Source organism: Raphanus sativus, chromosome 4 (genome assembly GCF_000801105.2).
Source record: "Raphanus sativus cultivar WK10039 chromosome 4, ASM80110v3, whole genome shotgun sequence".
Lineage (NCBI taxonomy): Eukaryota > Viridiplantae > Streptophyta > Magnoliopsida > Brassicales > Brassicaceae > Raphanus > Raphanus sativus.
Window position 1 is genome coordinate 6,331,825 of NC_079514.1, and position 5,221 is coordinate 6,337,045.

Here is a 5,221-nt window from a genome sequence, read left to right on the forward strand (position 1 = left end):
TATTTTAATAAGGCTTATATAAGTGTTATTCAAACCGAAAAATGTTGTTTTCGACTAAAAAACCTATATTCCTCGGAAAAGCCTCGGAATTTCCGAGGAAATTCCGAGGAAAACTTATGTTTCCTCGGTATTTCCGCGGAATTTTCCGACGCATTTCCGAGGAAGAGAAAACCCTATAATCAAATCCCTCAATTCCTCGGGATTTCCTCGGAAATGTCCGAGGCTTTTCCGAGGAACAGATACCCTATAACCAAATACCCTAAACCCTCGGAATTCCCTCAGAATTTCCTCGGTATTCTTATATTAAAAAAAAAAAAAGGCGATGCTACTCTGTTTCGGAGTCATCATCACCAGATGATTCTGAATCTGGATCTTGGTGAAACTTTCCAATCTCTGGTTCATCCTCTACGTGAACGACGGCTTCCTCTGCGAAATCGGTTAAATCGACTACAAGGCCAACTGCAGCTAAATCTTCTGCTGCACTTAAGTTGCCAGATGTGCTTGGTTGTAGTGGGTCTTCCAGCTCAGAACTTCCCTGAACTCGGCCTCTCGGGTTGAGTGATGTAACGGTGACCCATGGATCATCTCTGTTCCTAACCCGGGGATACTTGATATAACAAACCTGTAACATTTAAAAATAATTTGAATAATACACATGATGATGAATCATTCTGAATAATTGACATATGTATATTTAATTACCTGATCGGCCTGAGAAGCAAGAATGAAAGGATCATAATATTGCAGCTTTCGCCTCGAATGTACTGATGTAACACCAAATGCATCTGTTCTCACACCTCGATCTGGAGTGTTGTCGTACCAATCACAAAAGAAAACAGTACAACGCAATCCAACCATGCCCGGATACTTGATTTCCATAATCTCTTGTATGTTTCCGTAGTATACATCATCTCCTGATGCAGAACAAACGCCAGCATCATAAGTCGTGCTCGAACGTCTCCTCTTTTGCGTTGTGAATGCATATCCTCGAGTACAAAATCTCGGATATGACTTCACAACATACTTTGGTCCACGCACCATCTCGCGTATCCAATCATCAAATGTTTCACCTCTGGCCATACCAGCAGACACCTATATCAATATATGTGAATTACTATAAATATGTGATAAATAATATTTTAATTTGTTTAAAGCACTCACATAAGTAAGCATCCATCCAGCAAATTCTCTCTGCTTCAGTTTTTCTAGAGCCTCCTCTGTGGCGTATCTATATTCGAACCGCTTTTCTGCCATGAAAATCCTGTACATATGATGGCAATAATGTAATTAATTAAGATTTAAATTTTAACTTGTTAAAATAAAAATTTGTAAGCTAATTTATTTACCTCTCATATTGAAGAATATCTTCGCAGTTGGTGAGCAAATATGTTTGCAAATGACTGCGCTCCTGCTCAGTAAGTCGACGGTCCTTTGGTTTTCCGCTAAGTCGTCCAACATCTGTGAAGATGTCTGGAACCGTAACATGATATGTTGCCCGTTCGCCTCTATCATCATGCCGAGCAGGTCTTCTGTTTTTGGTCTGCACTTCTGTTGGAAAGTAGTACTCGGCAAAGTTTGAAGTTTCTTCATTGATCATCTGTGCAACTATAGAACCTTCCACCTTACTTAAATTTTTCACCATCTTCTTCAAATGGAACATATACCGTTCATACAGATACATCCATCTATACTGCACAGGACCACCAAGTTCCAATTCTCTTGCCAGGTGAATAACAAGATGCTCTATAACATCAAAAAATGATGGAGGAAATATCTTCTCAAGGTTGCACTGAATCACGGCTATGTTAGTCTTCAAATTTTCAATACCTTCAAGAGTCACTGATCTCGTGCATAAATCACGGAAGAAAGCACTTATCCCTGCAATTGCTTCATGAACATTCCGTGGTAATAGTTCCTTGAAGGCAAATGGAAGGAGGCGCTGCATCATTACATGGCAATCGTGACTCTTCAAGCCCATAAACTTTCCTTCGTTTCTATCGACACAGTTACGCAAATTAGATGCGTAACCGTCTGGAAATTCCACATCGTTTGAAATCCAATCAAAGAATGCATCTTTTCCCTCTGCATCAAGTCGGTATATGGGAAAAGGAGCCCTACCATTCTCATCAACATGAAGTTCTGAACGAGCACATATATCGACTAAATCCAGTCTTGACTTCAAATTATCCTTTGTTTTACCTTGAACGTTAAGGATCGTGTTCATGAGATTGTCAAAAAAGTTCTTCTCAATATGCATGACATCTAAATTATGCCTCAGCAGATGATCCTTCCAGTATGGCAAATCCCAGAAAATACTCTTTTTGTGCCAGTTATGTAGTTCTCCAACAGCATCTACCGGATAACGCACGTGTCCACCGACGTCTGGCGTCCTATCTGCACCAAAATCTCTTAGTTGTGTCAACAAATCTGCCCCACAAATTTCCGGTGTTGGACTGTCAAACACCCTCTTGTTCTTCGTAAACAAATTCCTACTCCTACGATATGGATGATCAGGTGGTAGGAATCTCCTGTGACAGTCAAACCAACATGTTTTCCTTCCGTGTTTTAGTTGGAAAGCATCAGTGTTATCTTGACAATATGGACACGATAGCCTTCCATGTGTTGTCCATCCAGATAACATACCATATGCTGGAAAATCACTAATTGTCCACATAAGTACTGCCCGCATTTGAAAGTTTTCTTTACACGAAATATCGTATGTTTCAGCACCTTGAGCCCATAGTTGGTTCAACTCATATATTAGTGGCTGAAGAAACACATCAAGTGATCTCTTAGGATGCTCTGGTCCGGGAACGAGAATGGAGAGAAACAAAAACTCTCGTCGCAAGCACAAGTTTGGCGGTAAGTTGTATGGTGTAAGAATGACTGGCCATAGAGAATATTGTCTTCCACTCTTGCCAAATGGACTGAAACCATCAGTACATAATCCAAGGTAGACATTTCTTCTCTCATACGCAAAGTCGGGATATGTTGATTGGAAATGCTTCCACGCTTTTGCATCTGAAGGATGTCTAATCTCACCATCTGTTGAATGCTCCGCATGCCATCTCATTGGTTGCGCTGTGCGTTCCGACTGGTACAACCTCTGCAACCTTTCCGTCAGAGGCAAATACCATATCCTTTTATATGGCACTGGAACTCTTCCACTCGTATCTTTATAACGAGCCTTCCCACAAAATTTGCATGTAACCCGCTGTTCATCAGCCCTCCAATAAATCATGCAGTTATCGCTGCATACATCTATTACCTGATACGATAAACCAAGACCAGCTACCAGTTTCTGAACCTCGTAGTATGAACCAGGGGCTACATTATCCTCAGGTAGAATACCTTTTACAAAATCAGCAATCGCATCCACACAGTCTTCAGCCAAATTATAATCTGTTTTAATGCCCATCAGTCTTGTTGCAGATGATAAAGCTGAATGACCATCTCTGCATCCTTCATACAAGGGTTGCTTTCCAGCATCCAACATATCATAAAATCTCCTAGCTTGTGCATTGGGTAAATCTTCCCCTCTAAAATGATCATTTACCATCTGCTCAGTACCTACACCATAATCTACATCCGTTCTAATTGGTTCTTCTAACCTAACCGCAGGCTGAGGTTCGCTAGTACTACCACTACAAAAAATATCTCTTTTCTTAGCACGGAAAAACTGCTATCATATGTCTTGGATAGCGTATTATGAACCGCTATGTCTGCCCCAGCTATAATAGGTATACCATTTATAATAGCAGTTTTATGCACGCTGTTGTATCTATGAGATATGATAACAGTATTTCTGGTTTGCTGTTATATAGTTAATATTACTAATAATTTAAATTAAAATAAAATAAATAAAAATTGATTTATAATAAAAAATATAATAAATTTTATTTCTAAAATAGAAATTGTTTACAGATATAATCCGGTTTACAAAGCCAAACCAGATTAAAATAAAATTAAATAAAACCAAAACATACTAAACCAAAAACCTATTAAACCGAAAACCTATCCTAACTCCTAACCCTAAGCCGCCGCTCTCTCCTCCTCCCGTCATGGTCACCGCCAGCTCCTCCACCACCAGCCCCGGAAAGCTTCTTCTGTCTCCTCCTCTGTCACGCTTCTTCTGCTACCTCTTCACCATCGAGCTCCTTCTCAACAAAAGAACCACCAATCTTCCTTAAGCACCACCACCGAACATCGTCTTTTCTTCTGCCTCGTCTACATTCTTTTACACTCAAAATCAAAATCACACTCAAAATCAAAATCAAAACAGAGAGATAAAGAGACTCGTGGTTCCTCTCCGGTGAGCCTCATGCGCTTCATCTCCGGTGAGCCTCCAGCGTTCGCACGAGTCTTCTTCACCGGCGAGTCTTCGTCATCTCCATTATCATCTTCACATGTTGTCTGTTGACCAAATCTGAAAAATATAACATGAGTGAAAATCAGTGAAATTTCAATCCGGAAGTAATGGGAGAGATGAGAGAAATGAGAGTGAAGGAAAAAGAAGAAGATGAAGAGAAGAGGAGCAGATTCATACCCAAAAAAAAAGAGAAGAATGAAGAAGAAGATCTGTCGGTGTCGAGAGAGAGAGAGAGGAAAAAACAATAAAATAAAAGGAACAAATCTGTACCCTTAGATTTAGGTTAATCCAACAGCTCTAAAGGTTATCCTTGTATTTGTTTTTGATTGGTCAGAAATTTTGTTTTTCTTTTTAATAGCTATATTCTATTTCGTGATTTATTCTATTTTGAGACCGGATGAGAGTGTGTGTTTTTGCGCAAAATGGTAACTTAATTTTTTTTTTCTTTTTTCTTTTATCATGTCTTTCACTATTTTGATAATTTTTTAAGTTGTGGTTTATTCAAAATTTATATTTTGTAGTTTATAATTCAAATTTTAAGTTTTAAATTTTTAAAACTGAGAATAAAATTAGAAAATATAATTTTATTTTAATTTAAAGTAGTATAAACTGTGAACAAAAATAAAGTAATTGACTAAAATTTTAAGATTGATATTTATGATAGAGTGTTTTGAGTAAAAAATGGTATTTGGTCTTAGATTTGTATTTTTTTTTAATTTGAGTATAAATCTATTTTTTAGAAAAAAAAAGATTTAAGTAGAGAATTTTATATTTGAAGTTTAGATGTAGAGTTTAGGGTTTGAAGTGTAATGTTAAAGAGTTAGTTTTAAGATGTTGGAATAAAAAATAACT

General features: G+C 38.0%; 1 long non-coding RNA gene across 1 annotated transcript; it reads right to left on the reverse strand.

Moving 5' to 3' along the window:
• Nucleotides 1-3,871: 3,871 nt before the first annotated feature.
• LOC108851493 (uncharacterized) lies at nt 3,872-4,857 on the reverse strand. The gene is made up of 2 exons (XR_001949323.2): nt 4,547-4,857; nt 3,872-4,426 (listed from the first exon to the last, which is right to left on the reverse strand). It is a non-coding gene; the product is annotated as an uncharacterized LOC108851493 (long non-coding RNA).
• Between the last annotated feature and the right edge of the window lie 364 nt (nt 4,858-5,221).